The sequence below is a fragment of the Acomys minous genome (assembly GCF_964271855.1).
Source record: "Acomys minous genome assembly, chromosome: 1".
Classification (NCBI taxonomy): Eukaryota; Metazoa; Chordata; class Mammalia; order Rodentia; family Muridae; genus Acomys; species Acomys minous.
The window spans coordinates 177,279,337-177,300,288 of record NC_140483.1 but is presented as its reverse complement, the minus strand read 5'-3'; the positions used below and the strand labels follow the sequence as shown (position 1 = coordinate 177,300,288).

At 41.4% G+C, this 20,952-nt stretch overlaps 1 long non-coding RNA gene across 1 annotated transcript in view; it reads left to right on the top strand.

Annotated features, from left to right (window-relative positions):
- Window positions 1-10,216: 10,216 nt before the first annotated feature.
- Window positions 10,217-20,952, top strand: part of LOC311593221 — a 61,155-nt gene continuing 50,419 nt past the window's right edge. The window contains exons 1-3 of the long non-coding RNA XR_014777618.1: window positions 10,217-10,232; window positions 12,013-12,125; window positions 16,041-16,721. This is a non-coding gene — a long non-coding RNA (uncharacterized lncRNA). The remainder of the gene's footprint in view (window positions 10,233-12,012; window positions 12,126-16,040; window positions 16,722-20,952) is intronic.

Below are 20,952 nucleotides of genomic sequence, written 5' to 3'. Positions count from 1 at the left end.
GTTCTGCCAGGCATCATGTCACTGCTGGAGGGCCAGAGATGAAAGGCAGCCACAACCCCTTAGAGCCCCCTCACAGTCTGTTTAAGCAGACTCCTCACGCTCCTGGTGGGCAGGGGAATCACCTGGGAGCTTGTTAAAGTGAAAGCTGGAGGTCGGTAGGTGTGAGGTAGGCTGGAGAGTCTGAGAATCTAACACCTCAAGCAGCAAGGGTCTATAGAGGCAGAGCATCCTCAGCTAGTTCATTTATGATACGGCTTAAGTGCTTTGCCACAAATGAGAGAGTAGGGGGAATGTACCCAGACAAGGCTCCGAAAGACAAAGCATGCATCCTGGGGGAAATGAACAGAGTCTTTAAGCCTGTATAGCAGCTTGCTAGGCAAAGAGCTGGGAAGAGGGGAGGGATGGAGACAGTGAAGATTCCAAGATGCTGGGAATGGCAGGACTAGGACCAGGATTGTGGCAGGGCTTAAGGTTGGCAGGGTAAGCCGGAGCTGAGGCCACTGGGCCAAGTAACATGGGTCAGCTCACATAGGATGCTCTACTCTGGCAAACGACTCCATAGTTTTTATTGGTAAATGGCAGGGCACTTGAAGAAATGGCAGGTGTTATGCTTTTAAAACAAAGCCTTTGCCATGTGGGGTGGCTCACATGTGGTGGCTGAAACAGGAGGATTGCTATGAGTTCATGGATAGCTTGTGCCGCCAAATGGCATCCTGCCTTAAAGAATGTATAGACATGGATGTGAGGGTAGGATTTAGGGCCCCGTGGGCATGCCAAGGCAACACATATTTGAAATCAGCTGAACTCTACTCTTTTACAGCCATAACAGGGCATAAGTGAAGTTCTGGCTTCTTAGGAAATGCTGATAATATGGATAAGGTTGGGGATGGCAAGGCTGGCTCAGCTGTGGTGCATGTGAGGAAGGAGGCTCTGTCTGCACTCAGCCTCCCCTCCTGTCTCTTACCTTAGTCTAAACAGTATCCAGTTAGCACAGAACCCTGACAAAGGTTGGAAAACAGCCACTTTGCATCCCCATGCTCCACTTCTGCTCCCTCTACTACCTCACTATTGGAGCAGAAGTTGTAGAAACAGAGCCGGGGCTAGAGGCCAAAAGAAAACTACAGCCTTGGGTCAGTAGGGAGATTTCTAAGATGAAAACAAATCCCCACCATTGCTTTGACAGTTGATAAGTGCCAGACTTGGCACCAGGAAGCAATTCAGCCTGTATTATTTGATGAGGCAGGTATTAGTTTTCCCCTTTTTACATTCACTGATGAGAAAACTATGGGTCAGAAAGAGAATACCATTTTTGAAGGTGGTGTGGCTAGGAGTTGTAAAATCTGGGACTTGAACTCAGTGACTGTTTGACTCTAAAGCTGACTGTACAGAATCACCCGAATCAACAGCCAAAGCAGGTTCTAGTTCAGCTAGGTAGCTGTAAAAGGATGTATTTAGCACACAGGCCAGCGATGTGGTCCAGACATGGTGGCTGCAATCAAGAGGTGCCGTGCGTCAGCCTCCATGAAGGTACATGGTGAACATTCTGTATGGCCAGTTAGAATACCCTGGTTAGAGTGGACAAAATTCAAACCCATTACAGACAGGTGGCCAGAAAGCAGGTGCTTAGGTAGAAAGGACAACAGATGGAATCTGAAACTACCTCCCTGCATAGGGCAGTAGGTAGAGATTTGTGTCTCAAAGATAAAGTAAGAGCCATATTTCTAAAACTGGTCAGGTGGTCAGAGACAGATGACAACTGTCTTAATTAAGAACACAAATCACCTTCCGTTGCCATCACTGTATCCCGGCAAACTTCGACCCTAGGTGGATCTAGACATCGCCCGAATGAGTGTGGGTGTTTATGTGTGTGGGGTCTGCTTTTAAATTTTACTTTCTTCCTACATCTAGTGTCTTTTTCTTTCTGAATTTTAGTCTGTACAGACTCTAGAGCCCTCAAGAATGATTTTAGTAGCAATAGTTCTGCTTTCCTGAATGTACCCTATCTCCTTCAAACCAAGAAACAGAAGAGTTAGACGTGCTTAGTATGTGCATGGGAGGATCACCCCAGTGAGCTTTTATGGAATGAAACATCTTCAGACACTTATTCTGAACTAAGTGGTACTGAGTGACTTCTGTTTCAAACTTTTAGTTAGTAAAACTTGTTTGTATTTATCATGCATAGCATGGTGGTTTTTTTGGAATTTGTATGTCTCCTGGAATAGATAAACAGAATTAATACACATATGCTTAACTGCTCTTATTTTTTGGTGATGAGAACATTTAAAGTGTATCTCTTAGCTATTTTTAAGAATTTAATACGTTGTCATTAGCTACAGTCATCATGTTTTGCAATAAATAGATCTCTGAGCCTATTTCTCCTGTTTAACTGAAATTTTATATCCTTTGGCTAATATTTCCACCCCCTGACCTTGTTAACTTATGTTCTCGTCTCTGCTTCTATGAGTTCAACTGTTTAAGTTTCAATATATAAAAGAACTCATGCAACATTTGTCTTTCTTTGATTTGTTTTACATAATGTTGTGTTGATCCCTGTGGTCACAAATGACACAGCTTATTTTTAAAGGCTGACTCTGTCTCTGTCTCTGTCTCTGTCTGTCTGTCTGTCTGTCTGTCTGTCTGTCTGTCTCTCTCTCTCTCTCTCTCTCTCTCTCTCTCTCTCTCTCTCTCTCTGTATCTGTTCATTACTCAATAGGCATTTAGGTTATTTCTATATCATGACCTGTGACTAATGCTGCAATGGGAGGGCATTTTTTGACATGTTCATTTTATTTCCTTGGGATGTATACTCAATAGTGAGACTGCTGGATCATATAGTAGTTCTATCCATATTTTTTTTTGAGGAACCGTCATATTGTTTTTGATAATGATTTTATGACTTCTTATTTCCATTAATAGTGTACAAGGGGTTCCTTTTCTCCACATCTGTGTTGGCTTGGTAGGTCTGGCCCTCACAGACTCCTGTGCTTGAATGCTTGGCCCATATGGAGTGGCACTGTTAGGTGTGACCTTGTTGGAGGAAGTGTGTCACTGTGTAGGCAGGCTTTGAGGTTTCTTATGCTTAAGCTCCTCCCAATGTGGCACACAGTCTCCTTCTGCTGCCTGCAGAGCAAGATGTAGAACTCTCAGCTCTTTCAGCACCATGTTTGCCTACATGCTGCCATGCTTCCCACCATGATGATGATGAATCAAACCTTTGAAACTGTAAGCCAGCCCCAGTTAAATGTTTTCCTTTATGACAGTTGCCTTGGTTATGCTCTCTCTCTCTCTCTCTCTCTCTCTCTCTCTCTCTCTCTCTCTCTCTCTCTCTCTCACTCTCTCTCTACCATTTTTAAAATGAATTAAACGTTTTTTATTTTTTACATATACATTTATATTATTACACATATATACAATAAACTATCTATAGCAAGAAGAACCATGACACAATCAGATTCACTGGCAATGAGACAGGTTAACCACTGGCAACACCCAGCCTACCTCAAAGGGGATGATGAGCATCAAAGAACCTTCTTATGGAGATGACTTCAAATGTGGCAAACAGGCCATTGGGCAAAATGTCCTCATTTCTATCACAGACAGAATTCTGCCTAAAAATGGCCTAGCTTAGATGCAAGCAGAGTCTATGGTCATAGTGTCTCTTCACAGCAATAAAACCTTACCTAAGGCAACATCCTTTTCAACACATCTCTCATCACTTTTGATACGTATTTGAACAGAATTGTACTGTTGTGTAGTTGTGGTTGAGATTTATCTTTTTCTGATCATCACTGATGTTACACATGTATTGTGTACCATTGGTATGCTTTATTTTGAAAAAAAAAAGTTTCAGCTCCTTGTCCATATTCTAATGTGGTTGGTTCGGCTACTTTTAAACTTTTGATATTTACTCTTTCACAATTTACAATTGTAAATCACAAATCAACAATTTACAAATATTTTCTCCCGTTCCATATCAACATGTCTCTCAACCACTCTGTTGGCCGTTTCTGTGCCTATGCAGATGCTTTTTAATTAAACAAGGCTTGAGTATTTTTGAACAAGCATATGTATTTGTGTGAAGGTGTCAGATTCCCTGGAACAGGAATTGCAGACAGTTGTGAGCTGCCATGTGGGTGCTGGGAATTGAACCCAGGTCCTCTAGAAGAGCAGTCATTGCTCTTAACCACTGAGCCATCTCTCCAGCCCCAAGCTGGCAGTATTTAAATGCCTGTTCATCTTACTTCTGATGTTACACTGGAGCCACTTGACACTCCTCGTCTCCCCAGGCCTGCCTCTGAATCTCAGGACCAGTTTTCACCCTATACATATGTTGAGTCTGTGCTTTCAGTGCAGCGCAGTCCTTTCATCTTAGGAAGCATCCTCCATCCATCCTTTGCTTCTCCTGAAGTCATCCATTCCTTACGCAAATGTACTCCCTTCATAAATCAGTTTCTGATAGCATTAGCTCCAAAGTAGAGCAATTCTATGACAGCCTTTGTTCTCAAAGACACTGGGAACTGGTAATTATTCAACGTGTAAAAAGTTCCTCTACTGCTGCCTTCTCAGAATAGTCCATAGAAGACAAAGGAGGAGGCCTGGTGTTTCTGAAGAAGACAATGTGGGATGAATTTCTTCACTCCATGCTTGCCCCAGCTCTCTGAGCTTCTTTTTGATACTCACGCTCCACAGCACAAAACGGGGCACTTATTTATGCTATGTCTAATCTTCTCTTTCTGGCTGATGAAGTCTTTCTGGGGTCTGAAGTCAGGTATTATTACACTCAGTCTCTGATGCTGCCCGCCCCTCCCCCAGCTGAGGCTGATCACACTCCAGCAGCTCACTAATGCTCTGCTGAAGAGGAGTTCCTCTGTTCACATTTAGTGATGGTCCACAGTGTGTGAGTGAGTGTGTGTGTGTGTGTGTATGTGTGTGTATGTGAGTGTGTGTATATGTGCATGTGTGTGCGTGTATGTGTGTGCGTGTATGTGTGTGCATGTGTATGTGTGTGTGTGTGTGTTGCTTCAAATCAAAAAGGTTTCCATAGGCTCTTACATGCTTGTTTCATAGTTGGTAGAACTATTTTAGAAAGGTTTAGGATATGTGGCCTTGTTGGAGGTGGTATGTCACTGGGGGTGGGCTTTGAATCTCTCTCTCTTTCTCTCTCTCTCTCCTTCTCCCCCCCCTCTCTCTCTCTCTCCATGCTGCCTGTGGATGAGGATGTAAAATTTTCAGTTACTGCTCTAGCACTACACCTCTGAAATGGTAAACAAGCCTGCAATTAAATGCTTTGTTTATAAGAGTTACCTTGGCCATGATGTCTGTCCATAGCAATAGAACAGTGACTAAGACAGAGGGTGGCAGCTATGCCTCAGCCTGTAGGTTCTGATTGTTAATATATCTAGAACCTCAAAGAAACAGGGAACATGATCATCAGACTGCATCAATAGTGTCTTTGAAATCACAGAGAAAATACAGGAAAAAGTAAAGCATTTCATTTGGGGACGGATTTTGAAATTGTAAGTGTCGTTAGCTCTTGGAGAGTTAAACTGTGATCTGGAGAAGTCAGCATGTGTTTAGTACCAAGGCACACCCCAATCTTCCATCTTTTTCTAAAATAATGTGATTTGGAGCCAGTGAGATAGCCAGAGAGTGGGTAAAGGTGTTCGCTATCAGTCTTCAGTCCTCAGAACCCACATGGTAAAGGGAAAGAACTAAATTGTTCCCTTGTCTCCCCACACACAGGCTGTGGCATGTTCTCACGTGTGTACACACAGATAAGCAAACACATGTCACACGTTTTTTGAGTAAAATAATGGAATTTAAATGAAATTCTCCCACACCTGAAGAACTGTACTTAGCCTCTTTGTGTGCTTAGCACTGATCATATGCGCGGCCTCCAGGGCCTCCAGGGCCTCCAGGGCCTCCTATCCTCACAGCGTCTTTAAAGCCAGCATTGCTAGTGAGTTTGGCTCTTATCTGTATTCATAAAAAGACAATTTAAAACAAAATCTTAGAGAATTCAAATAATTTATACTATCTTCTTTGTAAGTTATGGAATTTACATAGAGATTTTTCGACAGATCTTACACCCATTTTTTTTGCAACGTGTCCATCACAGACATTGTGAATGCTGATTTCAACCAAATAATTACTATAGTCTTGAAGATTACTATCACACGGGACTTAAGTGATACAGTGTGGCAATTTGAAGCATGTAGAGAGTGTAACTAGTGTATCCATCACCTTAGACATGTCACTTCTTTGTGGGGGGACAGTATTCAGAACCTCCTCTCTCTGTTCACTATTTTGAAATATTCAGTTAATTTTCGCCAACCTTCACTATCTTATTTCATTGTTCTACAGAGCCTTCAAGCTCATCTCTTAACTACCTTCTCTCTATTCCTCTACCCCCTCCCTTTGCCAAGGTCTGCTAACCCCTTTTGTATTTTCTACTTTTTTTTGAGACCAACCTTTTAGCTTCTGTATGCAAGTGAAAACATTTGCTGTCTTTCTGCACCTGACCTACTATATCTCTTAACAATGTCCTTTACCTTTAATTCCATCCATAGTGCTACAAATGAGAAAATTTTATTCTGTCTTTTGAATAACTAACATTGCAAAATCATTATTGATGTCCTTATGGAAAAAACATAAACGGAGCAAGAATATCATGATGTTGTGATTGACTAAGTCAGCATAAACATTGGATATTGTTTATGGTTTGATAAAATTTTGGAAAAAATCAGTTGGTCGTGTCTGTTCCAAAGTTTCTTCTTGTTTAGTCTTGTTCATTTTTCTTTTTCTTTTCTCTTCTTCTTCTTCCTCCTCCTCCTCTTCTTCTTTTTCTTCTCCTTCTTCTTCCTCCTCCTCTTCTTCCTTTTCTTTTTCTTCTTCTTCCCCCTCCTCCTCCTTCTTCCTCCTCCTCCTTTTCTTCCTTTTCTTCTTCTCCTCCTTCCTCCTCCTCCTCCTCTTCTTCTCTAGCAATTTTTAGACAAGAAATGTGAGTGACCTGCATATCAAGTAATAGCAGCATATTGCATGTAACTCTAATGTGCAAAATTGTAACATTTAGTTTTGTTGCTAATCGTTCTAGCTAATTTTATTTTAATTTTTAGAGATTTACTTTTTATTTAGTAAGTATATAGTATTCTGCCTGCATGTACACAGCTGACCAGAAGAGGGGACCAGATCTCATTATAGATGGCTGTGATCCATCATGTGGTTGCTGGGAATTGAACTCAGGACCTTTGGAAGAACAACCAGTGCTCTTAACTTCTAAGTCATCTCTCTAGCCCTTCTAGCTCATTTTGTTATGCTGACCTTTCGTGTACTCGTATGTGTACTTACATGTGGAGTCTACAGGACCCTGGAGACAGGCCATCAGGCTCTCCCTGCCTTGGTGCTACTGTGGTTGAGCTAGGATTTCTCCCTAGCTTAGCACTTGCTAAGTAGGCTGGTCAGTGAGTCCTAGGATTCTCCGTTATCCACTTCCCCAGTGCTGCAGTTTATGCCCCAAGCTCAGTTCTGTCACATGTGTCCTGGGATGGACCTCAGATCCCTGAGCCATCTACCTAGCCCATGCTAATTTTTCCTCCTAGTCTTATCTCACTGTCTTTTCATGCACTTTAAATAAAGTATGATCTTTTAGGGCCCCTTCCTTTTCCCTTTCTTCCTTCCTTTCTTATAGAAGACATGCACACAGAGAGAAGCTTCCAGAAATAGCATCATGGCTGTGGGAGGAGAGCTCTCCAGCCCCTATATCTATTGGTAATGAACTGGGTCCTTTTGGTCACTAAGCATGGCTTATCATCTCCCATTTGATAATCCCACCACAGACTCCCTTGGGATAACCTCACCTTCTGGCTCTCCTGTACATGAATCAGGTCTGGAGAGCACTACGTTCCTGCACCACAGAGCAATATGTGAATTATCATTTTTTCAGGCAAGTAAGTCACAATTCTCCTGGTCTCTGAGATTTCCTACATTTCTCGGGATTTCAGTGGTCTTCTGTCCTAGCTACCCTGAACTCCTAAATTGAGATGGTAAAAGACCGCAGGAGACAATGGTGGTTATAACCCTTCTACAGGTCTGCCCGAGGAAAAGACTTTTCCAAATGTTTTAGGGAAATTCTTTATGCAATAGAAATTCAGCTTTGCACACAAGGCTGCCTTGTCGAAAAGGTTTAGGTGTCAATATTGGGTGGCACTTATGCTGGCGGAGTTTTTGTTTTCTCTTTTCTTTTTTTGGTTTTGTTTTGTTTCATTTCGTTTTGTTTGTTTGTTTGTTTTGCCAACTTGACACAAACTAGAGTCACCTGGAAAGACCAAACCTTAATTGAGGAAGTGCCTCTATTACAAGCCTTGTCTTTACAAGCTTTTTCTTGATTACTAATTGATGCACCATGGGTGGTGTCATCCCTGGGCAAATGGGCCTGAGCTATATAAGAAGTCAAACTGAACAAGTCTGGAGAAGCAAGTCATTAAGCAGAGTTCCTCTGTGGTCCTCTGCTTCAGTTCATGCCTCCAGGTTCCTGTCTCAAGCTTCTGCACTGACGTCCCTCTGTGAGGGACAGTAACCATAAGATGAAATAAACCCTTTGCTCCCATAAGATAACTTTGGTCATGGTCTTTATTTATAGCAACAAAAGGCGAACTAAGGTAATGCTCAATAAATGCTAGTGGTACAGAGCATCCTCCTAGGCATTTGGGTTGAGAACACATCTGCTAATTTGACTGAGCTTCCTTGAGGAGCCTTGAATGTTCTCCACTTGCTGGAAAACTCAGTTGTACTCAGCACATCTTTGCTCATACACATAAAGGCAAGATCCTGGAAGCACTAGCTGTTTTGTTTTGTTGTTTGATGTTTTAATCTTTGCTTGTTCTGTTTGTTTGTTTGTTTTTTGTCTGATAAGTGCTCTACCACTGAGCCACATCTCCAGCCCTGTTTCTTTTTTAGTAAGTGGTTTGTTATCTATGTTTCCAGATGTGATGATCATGCCTGGTCAGTACTTTAAAGGTGGAGGCAAGGTCAGCCCCAGAGATGCTGGGAAATGCTGCTGACTTTACCCTCCGGTCATAGGTGTATGCTTCAGGGATTAGCAGTTTCCTGTATTGGCTTTGCCATATTGCCAAGGATATTAACAGAAAATGAGCTCCTGAGAGGTACAGTGGGGAAAGCAGAGAAAGGAAATGTACAACCACCATTTGTCTCATTAAAATCTGTCCAGACCAGATTAATAGGAGTCAGCAAAGAGTGAAAATGAGATGTCGCTAGCTTTTAGAATATGTTGGTGTGTGTGTGTGTGTGTGTGTGTGTGTGTGTGTGTGTGTGTGTTTGTGTGCAGGGGAGTGGGACAATATGTCCTGCAGCTTCTTTGGCTGATAACAAAGATTTAAGCTAATAATAAAGTCATTTGACAGCTACAGTGGGGAGCAGACAACACTCTAGCACCTGAGGAGGTGCAAAGGACAGTTACAGAAGATGAGCAACAGGACCTGGGCATGATTCCCCATCTTTGGGGAAGCTTTCCCTCCTTATTCTCCTGGTGAAAGCCAGTGTGACTTTGTCAGGAAGATGTTCTGTGAGTCAGGGTTCACTACAAGTCAGTCAGTCAGGAGTCCCCTTTAGCTGTTCTTGAAAGGGTGATGTGATTTACATTGATATTAAAGAAATAACAGGATCTCACACATCCCGATTGATAAAGCAATTTACCTACAGTGAATGAAATTGAATAGAGGCCAACAGTGTGGACCCAGGAATAGTCTTATAGGGATTCAAACTGGCTACCGCCTGCTTACTAAGTGTGGCAAATTATATAATTCTTAGTGATCTAATTTCCCACATATATTTAAAAAAAGTTTATGCCTCAATTGTCAAAAATGAGAAAATGGTGATAATCACAGAAAACCACAACTGGATACGTCATAGAAATCAATGGACAGAAGGTGAGGGCAGCCTCAAGCGGCAGATCTGCCTCACCGCTCCTGCATCTATGTTTCAGAGAATACTGAAGAAGAACAGTAGGATGACTGTAAGACACAGAATACCAGGAGGTCTGCTGTAAAACACTCTCCTAGAAATGCTCCACAGACAAGAATGGCTCTACGGCAGCACACTGAGCACATTAGCCTGGACGGCCTCCATGTTAGCAGGCCATAGAAGTGGTGCCACCTTTAGACTCAGAACTACAGGTAACGAAGGCCTTCTGGGAGAATACTCAGCCTCTCCCAGTGGTGAGTCCCCTTATTGTCAAATACAGAGTTTTCAGCCCTGAAACCGCATATATACAAACAACAAAAAATATTTAACTGGTTATAGCTGTATATTTGTGCATACTCATACATACATTTATGTGTGTGTGCATGTGTGTGTGTGTAACAATAAAAATTAAAGAATAAGAAACTACTAATCTGAGAGTTCGGGGAGACGTGGAAGGTACCTGGGAAGATCTGGAGGAAAGAAAAGCAGGCGTGTGTGTGTGTGTGTGTGTGTGTGTGTGTGTGTGTGTGTAATATGATTAAAACATATTTTTAAAAATTTTTAAAAAATTTATTTCATGCTTTCAAGGTTATTATGATACTCATGTGCCAATGGAATTAGTATAATCATATACCATATACAAAGCCTGAATAAATGAGAAATTTCTCATCTTGTGCATTTTCTTTGTATTTTAGAATCTGTATTTGATTTTTGCCAAAAGCCAAGAAGCAATTATGCTTTAGAATCTATTCATTATTTGTTTGTAATTAGAGGATCACCGTGAGGCTGAAGTTCTGTAAACTAACCCTTACTTCCCTGGTTACATTTTTTTTTTTTTCTGAGACAGCGTCTCTCTGTGTAGCCTTGGCTGTTGTGGACTCACTTTTGTAGACTACACTGGCCTTGAACTCACAGCGATCCGCCTGCTTCTGCCTCCCTAGTGCTGGGATTAAAGGCGTGCGCCACCACGCCCAGCTCCCTGGTTACATCTTACTCTGTACTCCACACAGCACCTACTTCCTTTCAGTCTTGAGCACATCCCACCCCTGTGCCCGCAGCTCTACCAGGATGGCACTTCCTCAGGAAAAAGGGGTGTTTGTACCTCTTTAGATGTTCTGGCCTGAGCCTTCATGTGCACCTTGTTCTGCTGCTAGGGAGACCTCCTTTAGGTTATAAATCAGGAAAACATGAGTAAATGTGGTAGTAACATGGGCTTTAGTAACTAAAATAAAATCAAACCCAAGACATCTGGTCTGATGAGGTCCATTTTAGTTTTGAAAGTTTTAGTAAAACCTTATGGAAAATATAAAACGTGTAAGTTCATATATTTATTAACAAGTGACTTTACTATGAAGAAGAATAGTAAATGAAAGTAAAGCATGCTAAATAAGTGACTAAAAATAATGACCAGCTAACCTAGCATTTTCTGTGGTGATACATAGTTAAAACAAATTTGCTAGCATTTTGAAGTAAATATTTCCATGAACCAATGATCTCTCTCTCTCTCCTCTCTCTCTCTCTCTCTCTCTCTCTCTCTCTCTCTCTCTCTCTCTCTCTCTCTCTCTCTCTCTCTCTTCTCTCTCCCCCCACTCCTCTCTCTAAAAATACTGAATGGAGCCTATTTAATGTTAAATGCTGGAATTCTTGACTCTTAAACAAAATAGCCATCTCGCTCCCTTTCTTCATGATTGACATGAAGTTGTTGTCGTTACATGCAGTAAACAGATCAAACTGATACAGGTAGAAGCCAGGTCAAATGGCATAAGCTAGGAAGAAAAATGTCTAGAAAGGATAAGGAGTCCCCTTCCTATCTGACAGAACAATGAAATATGGAGCAGTGGGGGAGGGGGCTGCTGGGTATTGGGGTGTGATGGTTTGAATAGGCATGGCCCCCATAGACTCGTGTGTTTCAATGCTTGGCCCATAGGGAGTTATTGGCACTACTATGAGGTGTGGCCTTGTGGGAGGAAGTGTGTCACTGTGGGAGTGGGCTTTGAGGTCTCATATGCTTAAGCTATGCCCATTGTGACGCAGTCTCCTGCTGCCTGTGGATGGCGATGTGGAACTCTCAGCTCCTTCTCCAGCACCGTGTCTGCCTGCATGCCACCATGCTCCCCACCATGATAATGGACTGAGCCTCTGAAACTGTAAGTTAGCCCCAATTAAATGTCTTTCTTTATAAGGGTCACCATGGGTCATGGCGTCACTTCAGAGCCCCACTCAGAAACCCAGAGTAAGACGGGGGCGGGGGGGGGGGGAGCATAATTACACACTCACAGGGTCCCGGCCACAGATTCCCTACTCTAGCTCTTTCCCTGCTTACTGACTTGTTTCTCCCTTGCTGTGTGCACCCTCCGTGAGGTGGGAAAGATGGCTGCCCTGCCCCACTCCCAGCCTCACAGACATCCTACCGCCCTGGCAGCTCACACTGGTCTGGCTGAAGCTATCTAGAAAAGCAATTCTAATGGACCAGATTAGGTTAGGTGCTCTCTCTACATCCTGCTAACGTCCCCTACCACTCCCTAGGTACACTCAGTCACGAACAGGAAACAGAACTGAAGCTTCCCATGAGAGGGCAGAGGACTTCACAAGCATGAGGTCCAGATTTAATAGCTCCTTAGAGAGAGCTACAATTTTGCTTCTCTTCTGAGCTTCAGGCTATCAATGTTGCTGAAAGGACAAGACAGAGCCAGTCTGCCTGGGTCTGAAACCCACCTCCGCTAAAGTTATTTTTATAAAACTGTGTCTGTTTCTCAATTTCCCTCTTAACCTGGCTATCACTCAAATAATCAAGGCTCCACTATATTGTTTTAACTAGTTTCACAGCACAATTCTGAGCAGCATTAACTCTACCCTTAACCCTCCAGGCTAATGTGTCTTTCTCCCAGCATACATCCCAGAGATACTTGAACCTGGTAGCTTTCCTGCTCCAGTCCCTCTCTCCTGAAGTCTCTTGAACCTCTGCCTGTGGCTGAATCCCCTACTTCCTTTTCCCCTGGCTGGCAGGAAGTCCAGCCCTATACTCTCCCCTGTTCAGTGATTGGCTGTGTGCTGCTTTATTGGCATATCAAGGGACAACTGGGGAGCAGTGTTTACACAACACTGAGGCAGGAGATTCTCAGACCAAGGATTGTAAGCAGATATGGGGGACACAGAAACCAGCATTTGAATTACACAATAACCTTATACCTACACACCTCCTTGATCACTGTTGTGTGTTCTGAAATGTGTTCTAGAGCTCATGTGTTCAAAGTTTGGGACCATTCATCAATGTTCAGATGTGAGCCCTTGGCGGGTAACTTGGCAGCTTTAATCTCATGAATATGAATTTGTAGCTTAAAGAGCTATTGAGGTGATTAAAAATTAGTGGGTAGGGCTTAGGTTGAGAAAGTGGATTATTGTGGTACGACCTTGAATAGTTTATGTTAACCCTGATCCCTTGAAGCCCCTCTTTCTTTAATTCATGTTTCACCATGAGGTGAACAGCTTTGCTGGGTATAGTCATGTGGAGCAGCAGCCATTGTCTATCAGAGTTTGTAACAGACCATATTGTGCCCTCCTGCGCATCAGAATTTCTATCAAGAAGTCATTATACTGATAATTTGCCTTTATGCATTATTTAGACTTTTCTATTGCAGGTTTCAGCATTTTTCCTTTGTTTGGAGTGCATAGCATTTTAACTATAATATGGTGTTGGGGAATTCTTTTCTGGTTCTATCAGTTTAGTGTTCTAAACAGCTCCTATGTCTGGGCAGCTTTCTCTTCCCTAGGTATGGGAAGCTTTGTGTTTAGATTTCATTGAATGTATTTTATTTGCCTTTGGCTTGAACTTCTCCCATCTGCTTATGACTTATAGGCTTGTCTTTGACGATGTCCCCATCTGATTACTGTCTTTGCCATTGTTGAGACATCTGAATTTATCTACTTTATCTTAATGCTCAGATATTCTGTCTTCAAGTTGATCCATTTTATTGAACACATTCAAGAGGTTTCCCCTGGGTTATTAATTTGACTTATTGAGCTTTTCCTTCTTAAATTTCAATTAGATTTTTTCAGTATTTCCATCTCTTTATTGAATTGTCTTTCATGTTATATATTGATGTCCTTATTTAATTCAGCTGTTAGTTTGTGTCTTGACCCAGGCAGAAGTTTATTCATGTCTTATGATTTTGTTGAACATTAAAAAAATTTTTTTTGGTAATTTAGCCAGTTAACTACCATCTGGAATCAATTACTATGGAATTAATATTTTAAAAATATTTTAAGATGTTACTTGGTAGGGGGTACATGTACCTGGCAAAAATCAGCTTTCTTCTTCCACCATGTTGGCCCTGAGGATCAAACTTAGGTCACAAGGTTTAGTGGCAAACAGCTTTACCTGGAAAGCATCTGGCCAACATGAATTAGTAATTTTCAGAGTTATGTTGCCTGTTTTTCATGGTTCTTTTGTTTGCTTTATTTTGTATTTGTTTCCGCATTTAATTTGTGCGTGTTTCTTATTTGGGGCCTGTACATCTCAGAGTAGGTTATTTCTTGGATTTTGGGTTTTAATTTCTATTAAATCCATCCTGTTCTTTCAGTGAGAGCATTTACAATGTTCAAGTGGGACCAGGAGGGCTGGGTTGCCATAGCGATGAGACATCCCTTCTCCTTCCTGGTCTGGGCATATACTTCAGTGACTAAACCCTCAGAGCTGTGCTCAGGCTTTGGTTCAATCTCTAGCTTTAGATTGAGAGTTGAAGACCCAAGTATGATGAAGGTGCCCTTATGACCATGCAATTATAGCAAATTAAAAACAATTGTTTATTCAACTCCAAAAAATTTGTGGAAGTAAAAGATAGGATGGCATAGACTAATATATTACTTATTCAAGGTAGGAATGGACAGGGAGTAATCAGGGCAAAGTTAGCAATTAGTACCAGAAAAGTTGGCGAGTAGGAGCTTGCCAGGGACGGGGGAGTTGTCTCAGGTTTTTAAAGCTTATATTCGTAAGTATATATTTAATAGGCTCTCTCATGATTCTTCAACTTGCCTCCCTCCCACCCCCTACTTAGCATCTTTCAACACATCATGAATCAAGACTCATTATTTTTCTTAAACTCGTGGACAAAATAGATGTGCCAGTAGATGTTTATACACAAAGTGGGCTCAAAACTGATAGCCATCGACATCTTCTAACCTCTTCACTTGTTTGCCCAACTGAATTCCTGCAAGTAAAATTTATATGCATTCATCAGCACACGTGATGGCACACGCCTTTAATCCCAGCACTTGGGGAGGCAGAGGCAAGCCAATCTCTGTGAGTTCAAGGCCAGCCTGGTCTACAAAGCGAGTCTAAGATAGCCAAGGCAACACATAGAAACCCTGTCTCAAAAAACAAACAAACAAAAACAAAAACAAAAAGGAAAAAGACCCCAGATATTATCAGAAAATAGCCATTAGTCCAGAGAAATGGTTTATTTGGAGCAGAGTGGGGAAAAAAGATATACTTCATTTTTTAAGTTCCCATCTGACCACCTGAAAGATGGGAATTTCAAAGAAGCTTCACAAGAGAAATCCATCCCAAAGGCCTGAAAACATTCCTTTTCATTTAGAGCCTCTAAAGGGTACAAGGCTAAGTGCTTGGTAGCCAAGAAAACATGGGACTTCTCCATCTCCTGCTTTTCTCACAAGTGTGGCTACACCACCCATCTGTCCATACGCATCCTCCATGTCCTTCCCAGTCCAGCTTACACTGCTTTCCTGAACTCTTCTTTGACATCTTCTGACTTAATCCCCCCATAAAAATATTTATTTTATGGCTGTTGTGAAGGGTGTAGTTTCCTTACTTTTTTTCTCATCCCGTTTGTCATTTGTATGCAGGAGGACTACCGATTTTTTTTTTTAATTAATCTTTTATTCAGTCACTTTGTTGAAGGTGTTTATCAGCTGTAGGAGTTTTCTGGTGGAATTTTTGGGATCTCTTATGTACATTATCACATAATCTGTGAATAGTGATACTTTGATTTCCTCCTTTCCAATGTGGATCCCCTTGATCTCCTTTTGTTGTCTTATTGCTCTAGGAGTTCTTTACCAGCCCTACATCCAACAAAGGGCCAATATCCCAAATATACAAAGAAATCAGAAAATTAAATACCACCAAACCAAATAATCCAATTAAAAATGGGGTACCGAACTAAACAGAGAATTCTCAACAGAGGAACATCGAATGGCTGAGAAACATCTAAAGAAATGTTCAATATCCTTAGTTATCAGGGAAATGCAACTCAAAATGACTCTGAGATTCCATCTTACACCTGCCAGAATGGCTAAGATAAAAAAAATTCAAGTGACAGCACATTCTGGCTGTGGAGAAAGGGGAAGACTCCTCCATTGCTGGTGGGAGTGCAAACTTGTTCAACCACTTTAGAAATCAATCAGACACTTTCTCAGGAAACTTGGTAATATTGCTACCTCAAGACCCAGCCATACCACTCCTGGGCCTATACCAGAAAGATGCTCCACCACACAACAAGGACATTTGCACAACTATGTTCATAGCAGCTTTATTTGTAACAGCCAGAATCTGGGAATAACCTTGATGTCCCTCAACAGAAGAATGAATAAAGAAACTGTGGTACTTTTACGCAATGGGATACTACTCACCAACAAAAAAAAGGAAATCCTGAAATTTGCAGGCAAATGGATGGAACTTGAATAGATCATCCTGAGTGAGGTAACCCAGATCCAGAAGGACACACATGGTATGTATATACTCACTTATAAGTGGATATTATCCCAATATAGATGCCCTCTGAGAGACTCTACCCAGCCTGGGATCAGTACAGAGGCTGGAACTCGCTGCTGGAATCTGGGTGGAGCGCTAAAAGTGGTAAGGAAGAACGGGGGGATGGAAGGACCCAGAGGGTTCAGGAGCCCCACAAAAAAACATCAAGGATGGTGGATCGGGACCCAGGGGAGCCTGTACAAATTGTTACACCAACCAACGACAATGCATGCAGTAAACCTAGACCCCCTATTCAGATCTAGCCAATGGACATCTTATTCTCCACAGTTGTGTGGAGAGTGGGGACTGCCTCTGATGTGTACACTGGTGCCCCCAATTTGATCACTTCCCCTTGGTGGGGAGGCCTGACAGGCACACAGACATAGGGGAACAGATTATCCAGATGAGACCGGATGGGCTGTGGCCATATGGTGGGGGAGGAGGTCCCCTTCTGTCACAGGCCTAGGGGAGAGGAATAGGGTGAAAGAGGGAGGGTGCGAACAGAAAGATACAAGTGAGGGTATAACAATCGAGGTGTAATCTGCATAAATTGTAATAAATTAAAATTCTCCATAAAAAATATTTATTTTGTTTATGTGTATATGTATGTACTCCACGTGTGGGCCAGTAACCACAGAGGCCAGGAGAGGGCATCAGATTCCTTGGAGCTGGAGTCACAGGTGGTGGTGACCTGCTCAGCACTGGTGTTGTTAGCAGAGCTGGTGTCCTCTGTAAGAGCAAGAAATGCGCCTAGCTGTTAACTCTCCAGCCCCACTCTTGCTTCTCTTTAATCATGAAAAGCTCCAGGAATTCCTAGTCCAATTCATTCATGTCTCTACCATCCAGTTATTTATAGAGTAACACTCTTGGATTATAAAGGTAAACAGAATGATTTGCAAACCAAAGTCATTTACAGTTTAATTAGATTACCACAACAAGCAATAACACAAGTATAGTAATGCGTGACTAATACCAGCATTCAGGAGGTAGAGGCAAGAGGCCCTTGAGTTCAAGACCAGCCTGAGTTATATAATGAGAACCTATTTAAAGAGAAAAAAGAAAAAAAGAAAGAAAGAAAGAAAATTTCTTTCCTAAAATAGGTTTGTTTAGCTGCTTGCTTTTTTATCATTTATTTTTAAATTTGAATTGTATTTTATTCTTTCACATATTATTGAACTTTTAAATTTTGGACAGTTTTATTATTAAAAACATTTAACAAAGTTGCATACCCATGTTCGTCAAAAGACATATGTTATTATGTTCATAGCTGAATTGTGATAAACCAGAAATGCCATAAATATCCATTACTAGTAGGACAAAAAAGTAGTAACATAATAATGCAATGAGACACTATATTTAATAACAAGTACATGCTACTATCATACTTACATTACAAACATTACAGATACAACACTGGGTAAAGTAAACTTAACAGAACAGACTCTACTATGTAACTTTCCAGGCATAAACATGGGTCAAACTGACATTTTTTATTAAATTTTTTAAAGAAATACATTTATATTATTACACATATATACAATAAACTACCGACAGCAAGAAGAACCAGGAAACAATCAGGAATTATATATATATTACATTCATAGTATTTTGGCTATTTTGGCAGCCTTAAAGAGAGCATCTTTCCTATCTTGGTGAGTCTAAAATTCTGAATGTAAATCAATATCTATCATATCTCACCATTATCAACTTAAAACATCCATCTAGACCTAAAAACATCTTAGCCCCTAAACAACGAAGCTTAATTGCCAAACTAAACTATCTGGTCTTCAACCCCATCAGAGACTTGAGCAGGAATAAAATTGATTACCTGAGTATACAGGGAGTTTAGGTTAGCGGCTTCCTAAATGAGAAGATGACAGAGACAGTTTGCTGCCTGAACAGTCACCCAAAATTCTCTATGATGTTGAAGCATCATCTTCAGCTTTCTGGTCTAGTATATCTGACAGACATACCTGTGAGGCAGGAACTATTGAGGACTTGCTTACCCTGTCTTGGCAGAGTGTGGCCATCAACTCTGCCTGCATCCAAGCTTGCCTATTTTTAGGCAGAATTCTGTCTGTGATAGAAACAAGGACATTTTGCCCAGTGGCTTGTTTGCCACATTTGAATCCATCTCCATAATGAGGTTCTTTCATGTTCATCATCTTCTTTGAGGTAGGCTGAGTGTTGACAGGAGTTAACCTGTCTCATTGTAAATCTCTTTGAAATAATAGAAACATCTTTAAATGCCATATTTTGTATGTCTGTGAGGTTTTTGAAGAGCTTATTCATTTTACCTTATCTTTCTATAGAATCATATCTGTTACACCTAGGATGTATATTCTTGTGATAAAAATAGACTAGTAATTGATATGACCATGATTTGATGAACTAACAATTAGCTTGTATAACTTACTTATCTGTAAACAGCCTACAATAGCACTTTTAAAGTATTGGAAATAAACCTTGTATTATACTTGAGTTGGATGGATACAATACCACATATTACAGTAGAAATATATATAATGTGTGTAAAGAATACATATGAATACATTTTATGTTTTATCAAATTTGCTCTAACTCCTGGCTCTAGCCCTTCCTATACACTCCCACATATCCTCTTCCCAATTTCACTTCAAATCTGTGTGCTGTGTTCGTGCCTGTGCACATGCTTGTGTGTACGTATGTATGTATGCATACACACACCCACAAACCTACTGAGACTAAATAGTTTTTTTTCCCATGTATGTTGATGTCGGCCTCTCTCCCGTACAGTGGACAGTCTGGCAAGGGCCCCACTCCTAAGGAAAGCTGACTTTCCCACAACAGCCACTGACTACCTGAGGCTTCTCAACTAAGAACAGGGCTTTTCAAGGATTCTTGCTTGAATATATAACCAGATTGATCTCATGTAGGCCTTGAGTATGCACCCACAGCTCATGAGAACTCATGAGTTTAACTGCCTGTCTTCTCCAAAAGAGACGGTTTCTCAGCTGTCCTCCATGCCCACTGGCTCTTATAATCTCTCTGCACCTTCTGCAATATTCCTTAAACCTTGGGGGAAGAGTGTGATATAGATGCCACACTTAGGAATGAGCACTTATTCTTTGCATTTTGATCATCTGTGCTTCTTTGTGTCAATCTTTTTTTAAAAATATATTTTATTAATTTATTCGTATTACATCTCAATTGTTATCCCATCCCTTGTATCCTCCCATTCCTCCCTCCCTCCCATTTTCCCCTTACTCCCCTCCCCTATGACTGTGACTGAGGGGGACCTCCTTCCCCTGTATATGCTCATAGAGTATCAAGTCTCTTCTTGGTAGCCTGCTATCCTTCCTCTGAGTGCCACCAGGTCTCCCCATCCAGGGGACGTGGTCAAATATGGGGCACCAGAGTTCATGTGAAACTCTGTGTCAATCTTTGCCCACCGTACAAAGAAGATGCTCTGATGGAGGACAAGAGTTGGACTACTTTGTAGTCATAAGGATAAGTAGTTAGAAGGCAGTTAGATACTATATCAGTTTAGCAAAATGACAGTGGAAGCTTCCCTCCCAGAACTCATCTCTTCACAGCCATGGGTTCTTGGCCAGGCTTAGAGTACCCGCATGAGTTCCTCTCTGCTGCATGAGCCTTAAAAGTAGGGAGGTAGCTATTGGCTATCCCCCACAACATTCGTGTCGCTATTGCACCAATGTGCATGTCTTGCTGGATTAGTAAATATTGTGGTTCTCAAAACCCACAGCTTGGTAAGGAAGTCAGCCCTCCCCCACCTCCCCCGCACCCGCGCCCTTTCCTACCACAGCCTGCCTGCTTGCTGCTTTCAATAAAGCTTGTATCGGATTCTTTGGATTCAAGTTGCAGGGAACACATTGAGGGTTCTCGTGTATTTTCCATTACATTTAAGTCAGGGAATACTTTTCCTTTTTCTTTTTTTAACTTTTAAAATTGTGCAAAAATATATACAGCATGACTTTTATTATTTGTAAGGACATACTTCAGTGGCATTACATACATTTGTAATACTGGGTAACCCATACCATGCTTGGTGCCCAAAACTTTTTGTTTTCTCAATGTAAACGCTGTTTCCATTAAACATAAACTTTCTAGTACCCATCCCCTCAACCCCTGGCAATCTCTTCCTACTTTCTATCTCTATACATTTGCTCATTCTAAGTATCTCATATAATTTGCAATCTTAGAATCTT